Source organism: Amblyomma mixtum, chromosome 2 (genome assembly GCF_055824585.1).
Source record: "Amblyomma mixtum isolate Tamu chromosome 2, ASM5582458v1, whole genome shotgun sequence".
Lineage (NCBI taxonomy): Eukaryota > Metazoa > Arthropoda > Arachnida > Ixodida > Ixodidae > Amblyomma > Amblyomma mixtum.
This window is the reverse complement of record NC_143013.1, coordinates 259481559-259503337: the sequence shown is the minus strand read 5'-3', so window position 1 is coordinate 259503337 and position 21779 is coordinate 259481559. Positions and strand designations below refer to the sequence as shown.

Below are 21779 nucleotides of genomic sequence, written 5' to 3'. Positions count from 1 at the left end.
AAGGCGTAGTTTATCGAATTCCTTTGAGTTGCGGAAAAAATGCATGTTGGTCAGAATGGGAGATGCTTGAATGACAGATTAAGAGCGCATGCCATCAACGTAAAAAATGCGCATGAGGGAAAAAGATTTTGAAGGACTTCTGGCAAGTCATTCCCTGACTTGCAATGGTTGTTCACTGGGCATCGCCTGGTTCACCTCCCTGCCTTTCCGTCCATTTCTCTCTCTCTCTCACCTGTGGCTTGAGCACACTGCTGTTACCAAGAGAAGCAAAGATCGTATCACACGTCAGATCATAGAATCAGAACTGTTATGTTATCTTCCTGTTATCTTCCTCTCACTCCTCTGCTTAGACATGCCAACAATTCTTGATGGCACCCACGTGGGGCACACGCTCTCTTTGGCCGTCTTTGCTCCAGATACTTCCGTAATGATTATGGCCAGGGCGTGAAAGGCGAATGAGAGATAAGTAACTGTTCGTTGGGGGCAAAGCAGAGGGTACCAAGAGAAGGAAAGCGTGGCAGGAGGCGACGGAGTGAAGTGGGTGGATGGGATTAGAAAGCTTGCCGGGACGAGGTGGCCTCAGCTGGCTCATGCCAGGGCTAATTTGAGGTCGGTGGCTGAGGCCTATGTCCAGCAGTGGACTCAGTTAGGCTTGTGACGATGATGATGCTACTACCGCCAATCGTATTCTTGAAATGGGAGAGAGCGTTTTATTGAAACAACATTCTTAGCCACATGTGTGTAAGTTAAAATTGCGCGCGGTACTACGTCTTATTTGTTGAGTGGGCAGCGGTGAAGGCACGCACAAGAAACCAGACTCGCTGTGCGGTTTCTGGAATGGTGCCTTCACTTTCCGCCGGCGTCTCCGGATCCCGAGGATTCGGACGAGTGGGTGACGTCGGCCGGCGACCCTCCTGCGGGTGCTGCTGCTGCGGCGTGGTCCGCTTCGGCCGGCGCCGCGGCTGCGGCCGCTTCTTGGTCGCTGCTCTTCGGCGTGAAGTTCCGCTGGTAACGAATCAGGGAGCAGAGGAAGAACGCCTGCGCGAATCGGGGCAGATCCTGCTGTCAGCGCCATCGCGATCGTCAGCCCTAATTACGACAAAGGCAGAACTATGGGGTAATTGTCGTTGTGAATGTTGTGATTAACTAAATAGTTACACCTTTCGGTCACCGCTGTTAATATGCATGTTTATATCGCAAGCTTACAGGCATTACTATTCTGCAGAATTTTCGTTGTTTAACAGTGCTCCTAGATATTCGCCTCAAATTTTCAGCCCAGCAAGGGTTAATTTTCGTCGACAAGATGGGACGAGCGGCGAAAAGTTCGTCCCTTTGTGACGCAGCTGCTGCATGCAGTGTTTCTTTTGCGAATGGCGTAGACGAACATGCGAAGGGGATGACTTCGGCTCGGGGGAAAAAAAAGCTGCATCACACCAAGGAGAAGTTTCGTGCCGATCGTCATAGCCTTGCACCAGTTATTGCGCTGACTGAGTTGGAAATTTGGAAGAAAATACCTCCCAATACGAGCTTGTTGCAGGAATTCTACGAGACGAATTAGGTTTAGAATATGACCACCCTTAAGTCCCCATTGTTTAAACGCATGTTGGCACGCAGTCACAAAATTTTTTTGGTAAAGTCATTAAATTAAGACACTATCAAAAGCAGTTGTAAAATTTGTTAAATTTGTAAGCCGCTCTTAATAACGCCATAGCTCTCCGCCAAGTTATGAAGCACAATATTAGGAAAACGTTGTTGTCTGCAGTGGTAGAAAAGTGTAAATGGATCACCTCTAAGCCGGCGGTGATGAGGGTAGCAGGTACCACAAAGTGCGAAGATATCTGAATGAGGAAACACACAAAGCGTCGGGTCAGGAGAAAGTCCTTGTATTTCCAAACCGCAGAGCAGTTGCTACAAACATCGCTCAGTCTCCGCGAGTGTCTGACCCAGGGAGTTTAATACGGACAGGAGCGACGACTGATGTGTGTCGCAAACCGTTCAACATACGCAGATTATGCCGCGTTGCCGCCATGTGTGGAGCACTTCCTTCTGTTCTGTCGCCGGCACGCCTGAGGGATCGGTTTGCTCCTCTCATTTTGTATCACACCCTCAATTAGTCGCATCAAAATTTATCCGGAACACATGATAACATTTCATACTGCTCCCACACCTGGAAGTCTTATTTCAGAATAAATTTTAGCATCTGTCTCTTCATTGTAGGGGTCGAAGCAACCTCTGTGATTCAAAATGGCGTCGCGCGACCAGACAACAGGTGTCTCCACCCCTCCAAAAAAGAGCTTCTTCGAGGCAGTGACGATTAAGTCGACGCGCCACCTGTCGTCGACAGAAACACCTTAACGAAGCCCGGGACCTCCGGAGCCACAGAGTTTCTCATAGTTACCTACAGGAAGCTTGGCGCCACTGTCAATGCCGGGAAGCCGAGGTTTCGTACTCGGCTCGGCTAGTGTTGGGTCGAAAACGTGGATTCTGCCTTTGAAATCGGCAGCGGCGCCGCGATGCTCTACTCTGCGCTCAGGTGAAATTAATACTGCGCTTTCCACGTTTTCAGCAAATTTAACACAAGCGTTATGATGGTACAGAAGCTTTCACAGCATTTCTTTGTGGTTTGCCACGAGTAGAATCGTATTGTTATGGTTGAATGCATGTTTCATGCCCAACAATAACCAAAGCATTCCGGCATCTTTGCACCTCTCAATGGTGGACGAAGTGCAGCACCGGCTGCTTTCGCTCTGGCTAATATTAATAATCTCTACGATTCTTAATATTTCCTCGCGGCACACGCTCCGGGGCCTAAGTGCCTTTGGCGTTCTATTGCTGATCCCAACGTCACGGATTCGATCTCGGCCGCGGCGGCCGTAATTGGATCGAGGAGAAATACGAAAACGTCCGTGTGATGTGCGATGGCAGTGCACGTTAGTAGAACCCCAGGTGGTCGAAATGAATCACGAGTCCTCAACTACGGCATCCTTGTTTCTATATTTGCAATTTTCACTTCGCGGGAATACTGTCTCAGTCAGGTTTCTTGCAGGCTTCAAAGCTGCCGATCACTCCGTTGCACTTGAACAGTGATTCATGAACCCAGCAGTGAACTGCAGATGGCATATCTTTGAACAGTTGCAACCAAATACGGGTCAAAATGCCCGATCAGCAGTAAGAACCCAGTAATCGCGAATAACTGATGTGCAATATACGCCTACCTCTTCCCAGTGTAGAAGGAAATGGATCATATCAGCGGAAGATTCCGCCTGCAAGGAAGAAAGAAAAAGTCATTGCATTTCACATGTGTCATCAAAAGCATGACTGCACTTGTTGGGGCGTCCAAACGAGGTCGGTATAGGTGAACCGTAGGTGCACCAGACGAGTAGAAAACAAAGAAATCTCTTTACCTAAAACCAAATAGACGCATATACTTATACAAGCAATTGCAAATGATGATAATGTCATAGAGACAGAGGCTCGTCCTATATGATCAAGAAAGACCATCTGTAATGCTCCGTCCTGAAATATACACGTGCCGAGCTGTCACATGATTTCTGCGGTAACTGGGCGAAGGAAACGAAAGTATGGGGCTTAAGTCAGCGCGTATCAGTGGCACAGGTGCGCAGAGTGTGTATCAGGATGATGTCATAGATAATACAATCACACTTTACAATGAGCTGATAAAAAGAAAGAAAAATAAAAGTGTCCTATTATCACCGCCAGATGGCACAACGGGCTATATATTATAATATGACTGAATAAAGGAGGTCCTTGGACCGAACACAGTTGTGTCGGGATGATGAAACTAAAGGAGTGACATGGACACAGCACTGGTACTAGCTTGTCATTCCCTTTCGTTCAAGAAGGCAGCCAAAAGCAGCATAAGAGCAAACATCCCCAGGATTCCGGCCCATGCGCCTCGGAAAACCGGTCGCGCCATCTCGCGACAGCCGGCGGCGCGGCGGCGCGTAACTGAATGGCGATGAAAAATAAAAAATCAATATCTCATCACGCATAACAGTTACAAGCGAGCTCTGACCCTGAGGGGTTAAATACCTCATAAAGTTTCTTTTAGTAAAGTTTCATGACTGTGGCTTAAATATTGCGTTTACCCTGCGCGATGAGATATGGTCACATGATGCCTATGACGAGGTCGCGAAAAAAACCCTACTTGTCCTCACTTGATCACTCACCGCTGCCATGATTTACAATATATCGGACTGCTCTAGGAGCTTTAGGTAGCGAAATGTCCCATCTTTTAATTGATGTAAAGTATTTTACATTTGAAAGAGGCAGAATTTTTCCCTGGCTATTTTTCTATTCATCATGCATCCTCAGCATCGGCAAGAAACGTGTGGCGCCCTCTCTTGGTGCGTTTAGCTAGGCGCACGTCTACGCTTTTTTTGCTTGCTTTAAGGAGATCAAGTCATGCCTTGTGAATGCGCGCTTTTATTAAAAGTGTCCCCATCGGATGTAGGCACACAAACATGGGCCGCTACAAGAAAGTGCTCGCCATGTATGGGTATTATAGAGGATTATAAGCAAACTCCGGAGCTTTACAGACACATTTACTATTGCAAACGCATACAGTGGCTACTTGAGGATGAGTGATAGTGGAAATGCGTGCGCATTAACTATACAAAGCCACGAAACTTAGGTATTAGCGCATTAATCGTTACATCTTAAAGCTCAATAGCGTTCAGCTCTTCGAAAGTTTAGGCGATGCGGTCAAAATGCAGCAGGGATGCGTTGAAATCAGTGTACCTCTGTAGTCTCTTTATTGAATATAAAGCTATTTCTGTAAGGGTACAAGCCCAATCAAGCCGAATTCGTTTGGCTTCTTGCTGTACTCCTGTCATCTGTACATATATAGACGCCCATAAGCTTGTACGTTGCAAGTACTGCAGGATTCTATGCAAGAAACCTGGTGCTCCGTTTCGTGCCTGTTTCACTACCTCATTAGGCAATTTGTCCAGTGTAACAATTCGTAGTGTGGTAATTCACAGCATTTCTTCTAGGTTGTTAAAGTGCCTCTAGTTATTCGATCATTCTCTGTAGCTAAGGGCTTTGCCATTGCCGTAATCGCTGCTAATTTCCGCGTTGATGTCAAAAGTGTGTGCAAACTATGAAGCGATAACGAAGAGTTCACAGAACGGCATGTTGTGAGCTATTCTGACAAATCTGCCATTTGCTGTGCAGGAAGCTACGCCTTTTCCCAAAGCTGCAACCCAGAGGCAAATCCAATTAAAATTTTATGACTATAATTTGCATTTATTTGAGAAGTAAACGCCAGCCAAATAAGTTCTTGAAGGATAACACGACGTTTCAAAGCCGGCTCTGTTTCTGCTTTAAGGCGGCAGCTGGGCGCTCCACCCGGGCCACTTGCGCAATGCGCCGCTCGCGCTGTCCAGTAGCGACAGGACGCTACGTGCACGCGGCCTAGAATATGCAGTTAATTTACGCGCGTTGTAAATGTGTACAATAATGCTTACGCACTAGCTTGCGAGCGGCGCGAACTTGATACTTTTTTGCATTTTGTGAATTGTGTACAAAGCTTCCCCGTCTTTTCTGCCGGTCGCTTTCCTCCGTACTTTTCCTCGCTATCCTCTCCCTGTGACTTCCCCGGCTCTGAATTCCGTGAATTCCACCGGCTGCAGCTGTCGTGCTTCCTTTTTGTATTTTTTTTGTCAGTAAACGATTACTACTACTTCTTGAAGGTGCGACTGCGGGCGCGTTGCGGAGCCTTTTTTAAGCCCACATAAGGTCGACCGCAGGGTCACGAAGCTTAAACCGTGGATGTAGGAAAAAGGAGTGGTTCCCAGAAAACATTCAACATTCTCCTCCGTCATGACTCAAGTAGAAGGCTTCTGCGCAGTTTGGTTCGGTTTCCACCACAATAGTGCCGTCAAAGTCACCCCTGTGGTGGCATGGCTGGGAAGTACGGCCACTGCGCTTCTGTTCATTTGCTTGACATAAGCTTTGTGCTGCTTCACTCTTTCCGTCATATTGTTGGTGTCCCCAGCCTAAGCCTCGTTTACATGAACCGGACTGCGGTAGATCGAATCGGGGGGTCAAGTTGTGTAAGGTCAGCCCGACTCGACGATTGCGTGTTTACATGAACTAGATTTTAGCGAGTCGAGACCGGTTCAACTGCAGCGATACCAAGCGTCGAGCAGCGCAGCGGGTGAGGGCAGTGGCAGCCTCCAAGATTGCGGCACGGCACCGGTGTCTCGCAGGCGCGATGGCGCAAGCGTAAAAACAGGATCGTAATTTATGCTCTCCACTCCCGCTAACTCGACTCTTCGTCTCTATCCGGTTTACGTGCTATCTTACGTTGGGATTGAGCGAGTCAACCCCCCCCCCCCCCCCCCCCCCCCCCCCCTGCAGCGGAGTTGACTGGACTCACTTCCTCGACTCCCGGAACCGACTGTGCGGTGTTTATATGAAACCAGTAACCGGCTTTCAACTGAATTCCTCAACTAAACCCCTTCAAGTAAACGCCGCTCTCGACATCATGCACTCGAGCAGGGTTTTTGCGTACCACGCCTTGCATCTTTTCTGTAGGACGACGGGTCTTCGGGACAGGGGAGGAGGCGCCTGATAATGATGTCCGGCTGGTACCCAGTTTCCACCGCTTCCTTTCGCGAATGCTGGCCAAGGTTTTGCTGACGCCTTTTACGTACAGATTGCATACGCGTTTTTACTCCTGGCGTGTACTTAGCCTACGCGTAGAATTGTTTTCGTTGCGTTTTTTTCATAAGGATGTTTTCTTTTGTTGACAAGTTTTAATGGTGCAAGGGCCGCCTTGCACCAAAGAGCGCCATGGAACAGTGTTTTCTTCTACATAAGGTTTGGTGAAAGACATTTTTCGAGTCAATTCACCTCAGAGAAACCACGAAAAAATTTGTATGCATTGGAAAGCGATAGGTACCCGGGGGCACTGGGAATCGAACAACCGAACCGCCCGCGAACCGCATGCTCAAAGCGGGAGTGGGCATCGCTTTCAACCTAAACTTGCTTGAATTTCAAGCTACCCTTCCGACACAACTCTTTGACAATATGTTCCTCTCAGAAAGGCTATGACAACGCGACACATGATTCGCAGAATTAAATGGATGACGAACACAGGGAGAAAAGGGCGTTATTTTCAAGAGGTACGTAGGTGACCGGTGGCGGGGGTAAGGGGGAGGAGAGAGCAAAGGGCAGTAGGGAGAGGGCGCTGTCTGCTGCTGTACCTTTCTGTGTGCCTTTCTCCTTTTCCCCTTTTACTTTTCCTCGAGCCGTGGACCGCAGGCCGAGCTTTCTTCTAAAGTGCGCTGTTTTTTTTACTTCCGACGCTGAAGAACGACAAAGCTGGCGTGTCTGCCAAACCAGTCGTGAAAGGTCTCATGCATGAACGCATCCTTGCCGGCTCACGTAAAAAAAAAAAAAAAAAACCCTTACAGCTGCTAATGTGCCACTCCTGACTGATGCGGTCAAACATTTCCCAAAAATCCCATCAGAGTTTTTGGAGAGAATCAGTTGCATTCTCTGACGTCCTGGTTACGCAGGACTGCCACCAGCTTTGTGAAGAGAGCAGTGCACGGCACAAAGAGTGGCACAAAAATAAATTTTGGTCCATTTGTCGTGGCTACAGCAAATGCGAATTAGGTGTGTTAGCACTGTGGTTTCGATATTCGAATCCACTGATCACGGCTGCAAGTTGATGCAGAAGATGCCCAAAGCACAGCGCGAGAGACGGGTAGTTTAGGACACGGGATGTTCGGCTGCGGTGATGTAAGAGCGAGTGCTGTGCTGCTGAGGTGTATCGTATTACGTGTCATGTCGATCTGCTACTGCTTTCCATATGGTTTGAACATGGTTCATGTACATAGAACAAAAGGCAGTGATGTAGCGGTCTGATGCAGTGGCCAGCAAAACTAATCTAATCGCGCCGTCCGGATTCGCAACCCACTCAGTCCGTAAGGTATTTTCTTTTAGTTAATTTTATTTAAAGGGGCACCGCGATGATTTCCTCAGTACCAGTTAATATCATTAAATAGATTCGCCATGCTTTCCAGAGACCAGAGCAAAAAGAATTATTGAAATCGGAACACGCAAACGAAAGTTATTCCACTCTGAAAATTCAAAATGAAAAGCTCAGACGAAAACGCATTCCACTTGCCCATTTAACTCACCCAGTGCCGAGATTGGGCGCTACCAATCAGAACCGCGCCTAGCGCACACGCAGCGGAAGCGTGCATGCAGTTGTTGCTTTGTCGGGGCTGTAGACAGCCGCGCATTTTGACGGCGTCTCCCCCCCCCCCCCCTCCCCCCTCGTATACGCGGCACCGTAGTCAGGGCAGGGGTGGCTAATAACAAAGGAAGCTCCCCGAAGTTTCTTTTTTAGTCGGACTGGAAGTCTGTCGGCAGTAGCCCCCTCCCCCCCAAACTCGACTACCGTCTCCTGTCCGGCCTTTCTCTTCACAATTTTGGGCAAGGTGTGTCGACTGGCTTTTTTTTCGCTGCCGTCTTGGTATGGTCACGGCCGGTCTCGACGCGCGCGCTTCCTGGTTTGAGCCAACGTTTTTTGAACAGCGCTGGCCGCCACGAAGGTTTGAAGCGGAATGGAAAGTGTCGCCCCTAGCTGTATTCTTGTTAGTTTTCGTTCGCTTTCCCTGCTTCTTTCCAGTTTTTGTGGCATCCAAAAAGCTTTTAGTACTCAGAGACATAATATTTTGGATCGATTTCGCAAGTATAAAGGAACAATATGCAAACTGGACGCCCAACCAATGAGAACGGCAGCGCCCTATCTGGATGCCACCTCATTTCCGCTGCCACAAATGGCCGCCGCGTTGCGACGCCATCGGCTCGAAGCAAGCATTTCTGGCGAAGATTAAAATATCAAATATTATGATTTCGGTGATCTCATTGCGCGTTCAAGACTCACAATGTCCCTTACTCTGCATACAAAGAATAAAGACCCCATGCTTTATCTACGTCGCAGGGTACCTTTAAGGTCAAGAAAACTCCAGACATAAAGACGGACCTAGGCGAACACTAAGAAGCCTCGACCGGGTAAAAAAAAAAAAACTTTGATCGCATCAGGTCGCTGTTGTTCCACTGCCATGGGGAGCAAGACCTTTCTGCGGCCACGTAATTGGTGGAAGCTTCGGAAACCACGTGTCCTCAGCCTGTGTGTCAACAAAACCAGCCGTATTGCGTTTATTTTTTCTTTTCTCACCCAGCGTGTTCAAGGCGGGCTGGCTGTGCGGCTGCCCTCCGTGCTCCCTTTGTTGGCGTGCAAGAAAAGGAAAAGTCGGGTCGCGGCTAACAGGGCTCTGTGCCTTCTTCGTGCGACTTCGAGCGATGATTTGTCAAAAATTACTGCAAGTATACACATCACATAAGACCTGACTAAACGTCCCATAAGCGGCACAGAACTTTTTCGAGACAACGGGACAAGATTTTGCTGCGATAATCAGAGAGCGGAGCCCTAAAAGCCTGACAGTTGCTATCATTAACAACATGGTCGGGAAGGTATCTAAACTGTGAAGGATGAGGTAAATGGGCATAGATAGGACGAGATAAGCTCACGAGCCTGGACAGTGGTTAGATGGAGAGTGAACTGAACAAACAGCCACGAAAAAATACATTTGCGTTGAGGAGCCAGAAATTGAGGTAGCCTCGTTATTGCGTTTAGTAAACGTCCTACATAACGCTAATTGTTTTTTGTGTTACGAAAGTAATTTTTAGCTCAATTTTTTTTGTCTGAAACTAGTTTCTGCACGCCAGAAACGGTTTCAGAATCAGCCGGGGCATTGTCATATCGGCTAACAAGAAACATGTGTCATAAGCTTCAATCTCAGTTACAGCACGAACACCTTAAGACACAAGCCTAGTGTACATGAGCATAAAGCGTGGAATAGGAGACTTTAGCGCTGCACCCAGCTTCTCCCCCTGGGACGGTCCGCCTTGCCATGGTAAAGGGGCTTTTGCTCTGAAGAAAAGCTGACGCACAGAGTTTTGCTTAGGGCCTATGCTTACTTCATTTTTTTGGTTTGCCTGCGCGATGTCTCATAAAAGCCCTATCGCAATTGGCAGATCACGCCGTGCGCTTTCCATGCTGGAAGAATGTGCTGATCGCACTTTCAAGATTATGCTAAGAGCGGCGTCGACTGCTCACTTCCAGAAGGTGAGCGCGCACGCTTCATTCAGGACGCGCTTGGCAGCGCTACAATGCAGTAGCGCGAGAGCGCAATGAAGTGTTTTTTCTTTTTCATATTTAGCGAGCATTCCATGAAAACTCGAAAAAAGGGCCACTTACGTTGCTACAAAAAACTGGATCGGTTCTTTCGTAACGCCCCTGTACAACTTAACAAAATGCACGTTCCCTTACAGTAAACGTTAAAATTATGTATAATTGATCTTAAATAAGTAACTAATTAAGCGAAAATAAGAAATACTCTGAGGAGCGCCACACAGTGAGCAACAACATGTCGTTGGTTTCACCTAGCTACGCAGCAACCCTTTTTTTTTGTAATCTTTGGTTCAAGTTGCGTGAAACACCCTGAATAGATTTGGCCTGCAATTGCCTCTATCTGGAATGAGGCAGGGGCCCTTGTGCTTGCCTCGTCCTCTGGAATAATGACACACGCACCATATGGCGCCTCTTGGAAAGCGCTTGGGTGCTTTATTTCGTTGCTAAGGCGTTTCACTAAAAAACCTAGGGTTCCGTGGTTTCAGTATTTCTTTTTTTTTCCATTTGGGGGTTATATGGTGTTTATTTTTTCTCTTTGGTTCGATGATTTTCGCTTTCTACTTTCAATGCCGGAGAGAAACCGGCGTTTATCGGGATAGGTGTTGTAAAGCGGCTGTATAGTTACTGGAGAAAATATAACGCACCTGAATTTTTTTATTAAACACATACCAAACACCCTACCCAATGAATTAATGCCCAAACGAGTAAAAATAAAAGAGAAATGCTATGACAGCAACGGAACGCTGCACGGCATAAGGTTATTCAAAATTTTGGCGCGAGTCCCACTGCCACTTTGGCAGTGGCAGCGGCGGCGTACAGACATTCCGTGACCGAGTTCGTCTATTTTACAGGAGCGCTGCCCGAGCTTTGGAAACGACCGCAGAGCCTACTCATCGGCTACATCGCTGTTCCAAGCGTTCAGAGCAACCGTATTTCAAGTCCTGGCCGGATTCTCCCCTGCTGCCATCTGTCTTCATTGAATTGAGCTTCGTCTGCTGCTTATCGGCTTCATCAGGGGGGCGTTCGTTTTCCAGTGCACTGCAGTCACTTTGGCAGTGGCAGCGGCGGCGTACAGACATTCCGTGACCGAGTTCGTCTATTTTACAGGAGCGCTGCCCGAGCTTTGGAAACGACCGCAGAGCCTACTCATCGGCTACATCGCTGTTCCAAGCGTTCAGAGCAACCGTATTTCAAGTCCTGGCCGGATTCTCCCCTGCTGCCATCTGTCTTCATTGAATTGAGCTTCGTCTGCTGCTTATCGGCTTCATCAGGGGGGCGTTCGTTTTCCAGTGCACTGCAGTCACTTTGGCAGTGGCAGCGGCGGCGTACAGACATTCCGTGACCGAGTTCGTCTATTTTACAGGTTGGTGGGCATTTATACTTATCACTGTTAAGGCTACATATAGTTTTCGTCTTTGCTGCTGCTGCTGCTGCCATGATACTGTAGTGCGAGTGTCACCTTACTTCGTTCCGTGACCGAGTTGTACTTTATCCTCTGTTGTAGTCCCGAGCAATGCCGGAGAATACTATTTGTATTGCATGTAAAGAGAACCTTGATGATGGCGACGGGTGTGTCACTTGTGACGAATGCAGTTGCAGTTACCACAATGGAAACTGTTCTGGAGGTTATGTAAAAAGTACAAAGGGGAAAGCCTCCAAGACCACATGGAAGTGTCCGACTTGCATACTTGCCAGAACCAGAGGGGGAAAGTCGAATGAAAAGTCGAAAAATGAACAGGCATGTGAGCACAAGGCGGAACTATCGCAAATCAACGCCAAGTTAACTGTTCTCTTGCAGATGAAAGAGAAAGTCGACGCTCTAAGTAGCTTGAAAGAAGTTATAGAAAGTCTTGAACAGTCAGTGCAGATGATGTCAGCCAAGTATGACGAGCTTCTAGAAACGCAAAAACGACACGATACGGAAATACAAAATCTGAACAAACGTCTTGAAGTCGTAGAATCGGTGGGATCTGAGGCTGAGGTGGGTCGATTGAAAAGGCAAATAAATGACCTTGAACAGTATGGACGACGCCAGAATCTTGAGATCCATGGTCTGAAATACACTGAGAACGAAAACGTGTTAGCTGTTGTGAACGACCTTGCATTGTCTTTGAGCCTTGAACCGGTCACTGAGAGTGAAATTGAAGGTGTGCACAGACTTCCTCACAGGAAAAATGAGGACAAAACGCCTCCTGTGCTGATACGCTTTGTCAGCCGGAAAACAAAAGATCAATGGCTAGCGAAAGTAAAGGATCTGAAAGCTAAGGAATCAGACATACGCCTTTTTGACAACCTGACAGCCTTCAACAGGCGACTCTTGTGGCTGGCACGTTCAAAGGCAAAGCAGTGTGGCTACCAGTATACCTGGCAGAGAAATGGCAAAATATTTGTCAGGAACAGAACCGGAGAGAATGCAATCTGCATTGCTTGCGAAGACGACTTGGCAAACATTCGGTAGCCTTAGGTTTTCATGCGCGCTGATCTTCTGTGGGAAAAAAGAAGCCTATCATGACCTATTTTGATATTGATTCTTTCAATAAGTACATTCTGAATTCTGGAAAGTCTCTCAACAATTCTCTCAGTTTTTTTCATTTAAATGCACGAAGCCTGCAAAACAAAATAGATGAAATGGTTGTGTTGCTGTCAACTTTGAGGTTAAAGTGGGATGTATTAGTATTTTCTGAAACCTGGTTTAGCAATGATAATGATGCTCCTAACATTGATAATTATAAATGCGTATCTTTGGCGCGACAACAGAAAAGAGGAGGGGGCTTATCAATTTATTTGAGGAATGAAATCGGCTATCACTGTTTACCTGAATGCTGTGAAATGAATGAAGATGTAGAAGCTTTGTCTTTGTGCTGCGGAAAAATTGTTGTTATAGGTATATACAGACCGCCTTCAGGTTCGGTATCTGCGTTTTGTAACTTTGTTGAAAAAACTTTGGAATATGTGTCTCTTAATAATTATGAAGTGGTTTTTCTTGGTGATATAAATGTTGATATTCTGGGTCAAACGTCCGTTACGAGAAATTTGCTAGATTTGTACAACAGCTATGGATTTGTGAACTTAATTTCCTCACCAACAAGAGTTACTGACAGCTCTGAAACGCTTATTGATGTGTGCTTTACGAATATTTGCACTAGTGATGTCCCGGCTGGCGTTTTGACATTAAGCATTAGTGACCACATGCCTATATTCTGTATAGTTCCGAGTCAACCAAAACAACACAGGAGTAAACCGGAATCTTCCACATTTAGAAGAATTGATGAAAACAGCTTATCAGAGTTTCGACGTCTTTGTGCTAGCACAGATTGGAGTAATATTTTAAGACAGGAGGATGCATGCCAATCGTACACAAATTTTATATCTACTATTCAAGAACACTACAATACTGCATTTCCGCAAGCAACGCGCAGAACTCATAGAAAATCAAGAAAGCCGTGGATTTCAAAACAACTGTATGACCGCATACAGGAAAAGAACAGACTTTTTTCGCGTTTTGTGAGAACAAAAGACACTGACATTCTCCGTCAATTCAAAACGTTCCGCAATAAGTTAGGCGCTGACATTAAAAAAGCAAGAAGTGATTATTACGCGAGAAAGTTCTCCATGTCTGATGGCTCGAAGGGAACATGGAATACACTTAACGATCTTCTAGGTAAAAACAGAACCAACGCACCCGTCTCACTCCACATTCATGGCGCGAACTATGATGGCGCTGACCTAGCGAATGAATTTAATGGGCATTTCTTATCTGTTTTCCCGCCAAAATCAACTGATGGTCCACATCAAGATGCCTCAGTCTATATAACCAGTAAACAAAGTAATTCCATGTTTTTGTTACCATGCACTGACTCAGAAATAATTACCATTATTCACTCCTTACGCAGTAATAGTGCTCCAGGTGTCGATGGCATAGCTCCAGTCCCGATCAAGAAAGTAGCAGATGTCATTGCGATACCATTAGCACATATAGTTAACCTAATGTTCACGACAGGCACATTTCCACATCAGTTGAAAATAGCTCGTGTCACTGCCATTCACAAAGGGGGTGACATTAATGATTTAAATAATTATCGGCCGATCTCCGTTCTTTCAGTTTTTTCTAAGATTGCAGAACTTGCAATCAACACACGTCTTTCTCAATATCTCGAGAAAAACCATGTCATCTCCAAGCAACAGTATGGATTTCAAAAAAACAAAACAACTGAGGCCGCCTTACTGGAAATCAAAGAAAAGCTAATTGAAAACATAGAAAATAAACTGCTAACAGTTGGCATATTCCTTGATATGAGGAAAGCGTTTGACTCCGTTAACCATAAGATATTGCTTGAAAAAATGCAGTGTTATGGAATACGCGGCGTTCCTTTAACCTTATTTGCTAGCTACACTCTCAGAAAAAAACCGGCCCAGGGGGGAGTAAAGACAACTTTAGTCCTAAAAAGGGCTCTTTAGTCCCTAAATTTGCACACGACACACTCCTTGCCAAAAATGCGCGCCGTGCGCAAACTCAACGGACTAACTGCCGAGAAAGAGACTAACGGGAGGCGAATCGCAGCACAGCAGCACGCGAAAATTGCGCGAGAAGACCCTGACTGCAATAGTACTCGATTTTTGAAGCGCATGGATGTCGTCTAAGGCTAGTGAGGGCACTGCCGCTGCCTGTGACGAGGCGGATACCCTTTTCCGTGAGAAATAGGCTTCGTGCCACCGAAACGGCTGGCAGCTGTGCAAGTGCATAAACAATTACTACGAACTTCAATACGTGTCAAATGTGAGTTGTAAAAGTTACGGTTGAGCAAGTACACGTAGTTTCATACCGTTGCCGTTGTTTACGAGCTTATGTGATGCTGTGTAAGTATTGGCGACACTTAGCAGTCAATTCCCTGTCACCGCTCTCCGCCGGTAACAAAAAACGAAGTGAACCATCGCCTTCTATACCTTTGTTTTCAACAGGCTGTAATGTGCAGCTGCCAATTGCAAGGAAGAAGACCACCTTATACGCAAAAAAAGAAACAAAAAGAAAACCACTGTTGTGGTTGTGAAGTACCAGCCGTAATGTATACACAGTTCAGCACTTCTTTTTTGGCCAAAACGTGATTTAGACCGTTGTGCGTGCGCATTAAAGCTTACCGCAGGTTTTTTCAAAAGCATATGACACCAAAACCACCACACTGTGATAACAATTTGAGCGGTACAGACAGACCGCGTGTGTGTTTCGCATACAAGGCTTTTATTTTCTACCGTGGACTGTCCTCTGTGGTGGCGTAGTCATATCCGCGCTCGGCTCATAATCCAAAGGTTGTCGGTTCGAATCCTGGTGTTTTCATGTATGTTTATTTCTGTTTCCTTTATCGTTGTTATATGTGTGAAGTTCTGTCGGAAACTATCCCGCTATAAATTAGGCTGGAAATCACGCGTCGTTTGCATTTTTTCATCAAATGTCTGCTCCCGGGGACTAACGGCTGCACCCTTTCGAAGGGGACCAACAGTTACACCCTTTGCAGTTAGTCCCGAAAAGGACGATTGCCAGTGGCAGGTCAGTTAGTCCCCAAAAAGACTAACCTCTCGCCCCCTATTCGCCCCTTTTTTCTAAGAGTGTACCTTGACAACCGATCTCAAACAACTATCATTAACGGTATTTCATCTGGGATCGGTCAAATTGTGTCTGGTGTGCCACAGGGCTCCGTTCTAGGACCAACGTTGTTCTTATTATATATTAATGATATCGTCAACCTTCGTCCAGCAGACAACATTATAATCTATGCAGACGATACTAACGTATTTTTTTCAGGGCAAGATAGTAATATTTTGCAAGCAGCCTCCAATAGTTGGTTATCCCAATTGTCTGTTTGGTTAAAATCAAATAGGTTAGAACTTAATGTCAGGAAAACAAAGTACATACTGTTTAGAGCCAAAAATAAGGAAGTTCCGAACAACTTCCAAATTCACTTTGAACAAGCTCCTATAACTCGTGTCAGCTCTACAATGTTCCTTGGAGTCATTTTTGAAGAACATTTGCTCTGGACAGATCATGTAAACTACGTTTGCACTAAAATGGCTCGCTCTGTTGGTATCCTAAATAAATTTCGCACAATACTGCCTCGGAAATTCAAACTACAAATTTATTTCTCTCTAGTCTTTTCGCATGTACAATATTGTTTGTTGATCTGGGGAACGACTACCTCAACCAATCTTGTGAAAGTACTTACTTTACAAAAAAGAGCTGTACGAGCGATTGATAATTTACATTACAGTGAGAGCACGGGTCTTTCCTTCCTCAACCATAGACTGCTAACCATCACGGCCGCTTACCACAAGAAGCTTGCTGTTTATATCAGAAACCTTATGAAAAGAAACTGGCAGACTTTCGAGAGCACATATTTAATTGCCCAAACAGCATACAGTCTTAGGCACCCTCAATACCATGCATCAAAATCCCGTACAAACTATGGGTTCCAAAAACTAACTCACATAATTCCTCATACATTAAACACCTATCCATATTTAACAGAATTGTCACTACAAAATATGTCCGAGGTCAGATTTAGGAAAACTGTTCATGAATATTTTTGTTATAGCTAGTTGTGGTGTGTTTTTACCTAATCAGTTATTGTCTTTGTTATGTTTTGATCTTAGTTTTGTTGTGCTTAGCTCTGTGCATGCCTGATCTCTGTTTCGTTGTCAGTATATCCGCTGCTTTTCTAGTTTCTGTTACTTATGAAAACTTTGTACCATTGCCAAGTGCCACTTTGTTTTTGTTTTTGTTTTTTTACATGGGGAGGGCAGGCCTCAGTCAGGCGCTACTGGGCGCCTTTAGCTTGCTCTCCCTTGTTTGCAGTCTCTGTACTGGCCAAACAAAACCAATAAATGAAATAAATGAATGTAGTTGGGAATATTGCCACCGCATTGAGCCTTTGCCAGTGATGGCATCGCTTGGATTGTCTGCAGTGTATGTAGTACATACACACGCAAATACTTGGAACGACGAACGCACGGCGCCGGATTTTCTCGTAATGGAACTATAAGGCTTTAAAGAGTATAAAATGTTATATTTACACGTAGTGAAAAAAAAATGGACACGTACATTGAGAGATTTGTCAGCCATCGGAGGAATGCGGTCAGAAAGCACACGTTTTACATTTGCGCTTGACGGGGGACGGCAAGAAAATCAAGAGATGGTTTTAACAAGACCGGCCGTACTTTACAGCGCGCTCTCCATAAACTGTGAAAGCAAACGTCAGCAGATGTAATTTTGAACAGCGATTATTCTGAGATCCTTCTTTCAAAAACGGGTGGTCTGCAGAGCTCACAGCAGGCTAAAATAATCCATTAAAGACTTCTTTGTCATCAATTCCTGCTCTATGGACGGGTCCACAACTTGCACTTGATGCCATAAGTCATCGCTATCAAGTGAGTTTTCGCGGAAGCTGCGTATATATTTCTCGCGGACTTCATAGCTTCTCGAGTAGCGAATATATCGGTCTTCGCACCAAACGCTGACCATTCAGGAAGGTATTGACCAGTGAAGGTGCAGGCTAGATGAACCAGGATTGAGTACACGCGGCAGACAAGTGCCTCCTCTGATTCCAATGATTTTATTGTTGTGTTTATTGCTTCGATGTTCTATACCACGTGATTACACTTCACAAAAACTATATATACAGTCATGTCTTCGGGGATAGCGAGTACTGCTAGCACGCTCTCGAGCTTTTCACCTTTTGTTTGATTGTTCTCCAGAAACCAAGAACATGAATGAACGCTAAAAAAAAAGTACCAGCTCTCAGGGGAACCACAGTGGCAAGTTGCCAAACTGGCAATGAGAGAGACGTGCAGGCAATGTGAAAATCCCGCCGTATTCCCCTGGAGCCTGTAAGCACTGCTGAGCGGAAAGAGCAGAAGATTTTGTCGGGTGGGGAGCTTGTCCTGGGTACTCTCGTGTCCTGTTGCGTTCCTTGTTACAGGAAACTTATGCCTGACCTACACACTTGAAAACCGTCACGCTGGTAAAGAGAAGACAAAGGAACGCGACAACAGAATTTGGTTTCGATTGAAAGGAATGGTACCAAGGACAGTTCAGTGCGGCTGTGTTCCGGGTGAACTAGAGAAAAAAAAAGTAGAGTACATTTCTTCACTTGAAACTGGCATTCTTTTCTTCAAGGACGGCTGAAAATCAGTGTTTATTGGTTTTCCAGCATTCATATCAAAATGCCGCGAGGGTCATTTTTCGGAATTTAACGGAGTTTAACGGATACCGAAAACACGGCATCTCTACTTGTAACAGGGTTAGTTCGTGCGATTGCAATGTTAGAACTACGCTCACTTCAAAAAACCGGCCTACACTTATTCGTGTACTACCAGTACGTGTGGGTCTTTGTTCTGTACAGTCCAGCCAGCGCAGCTCTAACGCAATATGTTTTCCTCTTTCCGACTTTCTCACGGGAGCCAGATCGTTTTCAGCTTAACTTCCACACTTTCACGCAGCTGCTGCGCGGCTTCTAGAACGGATATGATAAAACGTTCCGCTGACAAACCACTTGCCCGAGTGCCCGGCATACCGAAGTTTACCAAACATGAACCGATGCTGCAAGCAGTACAGCGACGGCGTACGCCGAACGGGCGCCGAAAAAGGGCATGCACCTCCATGTTCTTGGTGCTGGCTGGCTCCCCCTCTGAAGCCGACGGAAGTAATTTCGAGCCGTGAAGAAAAGAGGTTGGGTGTTCTGTAGGGCAACTCGAACCGCGAAAAGTTCTGGGAACCTGATAGAGCTTCAAGCCATAAAGAAAAGAGTCGCCGAGAGCCCCGCTGTCCTCCGAATGTCGTAAACCGGACCCCGCTTCCTACGCGTGCGCGAGCGCCCGTGCGTTCCGGTGGTGGTCCGGTGACGTCTCCTATAGTGCGCATGCTTATACCGGTTCTGTGGCATTCCAAGAGCGCCCACCTTGAGCGCGTACGCCAAAGGGCCCTTGGAGCACACTTTCAGCATATCGAGTGCCCTCAACAATTTTTCAACCGAACATTCTCGTTCGAAAAATGAGGGGGGAGATGTCCCGTTTTCAATATAAGACAGAAGTTGTGGAAAGGATGTGAGGAGCGGGTCGGGACAGGTACTTGTCAAGAGAACACATCATGGTAACCTTTCGGCAACTTCTTTTTACACTATCTCGATGGCTGGAGGCGTGCGTCGAGGCTTCAGGTTCCGGCATATTAGGGAGCAGCCCCCCTCACGTTCTTCCAAGAACGATACAATGCAGGGCTACTGACTCATCCCCCTTCGCGCTAACCCCTTGAGCCAGCCGAGCAGGAAGTGGAAACGCGGTCTGTGAACGAGGGTTCTTGGTTTGAAGAGACCTTCATGTAAATAAGCTTTCCTGCAATTCTGCAAGTTGTCCATTTACTTCAGACACAATGAATGCCGGCACGTCGAGAGTATGCTAGGGTGCGTCAGCGGACATCAAGGCCGCCAAGCGACCCACAGTGAAAGCGGGTATCTTCCACGGAGCTGCCTTCATTGTCTGCATTCTCAGTGCACGCTCTGCGACGTATTAACATCGACAGCTGTTGAGGGCATGTTTCTTGGTTGTGCATCGTCGGTGTTGGCGTTGACGTCTGAGAGGTACGAGCACAGTTACATCACGAGTGAAAGAATAGTGAGGCCATGCGTATTGAAAGCAATATGAAAATAAATGCCAATAAGAAATACGAATTTCATCACCTGAAATCTCGCGTTCTACAGCGGTAATCACGTCCTGTGATTTTTGCATTCTACTCTGAGCGTTTTCTTTTTGTTTTTGATATAGTGACATTGGAGCCTCGACGCTTTGTCGTCGCCAGATGATCTCTGGAGAAACGGAAAGTTTGCTACATTCGACTGGTTTCTAGCCACACAAGGCGAGAACACGCGGTTTTTGAAGCTTTCACCAATTACGTGGCCACTGAAAGGTCTCGCCCGTTCACAATGGTTTGTTTTATTTGATACTGCACACAAGCCATAATAACACAGTGCACGCACGTTTAATGAGAAGGAACGAAGTAAAGGCTCTAGGAAAAGCCTTTCAGCATGCCGTATTTTTCAGTAAGTGAGCAGACGAGAACCACGGCCACTCGGTGTTGCGGTTCCATCGAGCGGCCGTTTTTTTATCAACCGCCACCTCCACAAACTGGTAAAACAACAGCCAGCTGACGGGGTCGCATTTTTTGGTGCGGCACTAAGGCTTGAATTCTCGATTTCGATGTGGTCTGTCTGTATGTCTGAAGCCTGCTTCACCTGAAATAAAATAATCGAAAATGTTTTACGGCCGCGAGTGGGTTTCGAACCCGGGCCAGCGCGAACAGATCAATTTTAGACAACTACATCGCCGCAACCGAGCATCCCGAATCCTAAACTACCAGTCTCTTGCGCTGTGTTTTGGATATCATTTCTTCAACAGCATCCGTGCGCAATGGATCCGAACACCGCAACCTCAGTGAAAACCGGAGTGCGGGCGCACCTGCGCATGTGGAGTAACCGCGCTAAATCGTCCGAAATTTATTTTTGTGCAACTCTTCGTACCACGCCATGACCACGCGCTCTGCTTATAACAAAGCTGGTGGAAGGCATTAAAGAATGTAACTGATCCTCTGCAAAAGCTCTGATGTCATTTTTGGGAGATTTCTTTCGCGCATGGAGTGACCCTTCGCCAGGACTGACACATTACGGGTTGTAAGATTTTTTTTTTTTTATGACAGCCTAGAGACAAGAGTGCGTTCATGTATGAGACCTTTCCGGGCCGTTTTCGGAGAGGCGCCGATTCAGTCCTGTTTCACTGTAGGGAGCAGAAAAACAGCGCACTCCAGAGGCAACCACGGTCTGCGCTCTACGACTCGAGGAAAAGTAAAAGGGGGAAAAAGAAAGGCAGGCAAAGGCACAACAGGAGGCCCCCCTACTGTCATTTTCTCTCCCGCCCCCTTACCACCCACGACTGATCCCCCGTTGCAAAATAACCGCTCTTAAAAAATAACACCAATTTCTCCCTACCTATGCAACAGCTCACATGAGTCACATCATCCTTCGCCCTTCATGGTACTACACCTCCCTCTTCTTCATCAGTTCCCTGCTGGAAAAAGTTGTATGTTGCAATAAACTCATACAGTTTGTCATACAAATATCATATACTTATCATACAAATCATAGAAAATTATCATAGAAATGACATACATTTCTGTAAAATCACACAGTCATCATAGAGATGCCACAGAATATCATACAAATTGTATGATATGTCATAAAAATTGCACGATATTCTATGATGAAGCCTCTATGAGGTTATAGCATCATAGACCTTTTTTTCAGTAGGGTTTGATGTTGCGAACAGTGCGTCTTGTTCTTGTAGCCTTTGTAGGAAGAACACTGCCAAAAAGTCATGTCCGAAGGGTACAGTGAAATGCAAGCAAGTTTTGATTAAGACGAAGTCAGCGAAACCTTGGCCAGTATTCTCAAAAAGGAAGGGATGTAAACTACACACAAGCCGGTCACCATTATCGGACGCCTCCTCCACC

At 46.2% G+C, this 21779-nt stretch overlaps 1 long non-coding RNA gene across 1 annotated transcript; it reads right to left on the bottom strand.

Moving 5' to 3' along the window:
- Positions 1-690: 690 nt before the first annotated feature.
- LOC149363712 (uncharacterized) lies at positions 691-3259 on the bottom strand. The gene is made up of 3 exons (XR_016289108.1): positions 3216-3259; positions 1788-1838; positions 691-1038 (listed from the first exon to the last, which is right to left on the bottom strand). It is a non-coding gene; the product is annotated as an uncharacterized LOC149363712 (long non-coding RNA).
- Positions 3260-21779: the final 18520 nt, after the last annotated feature.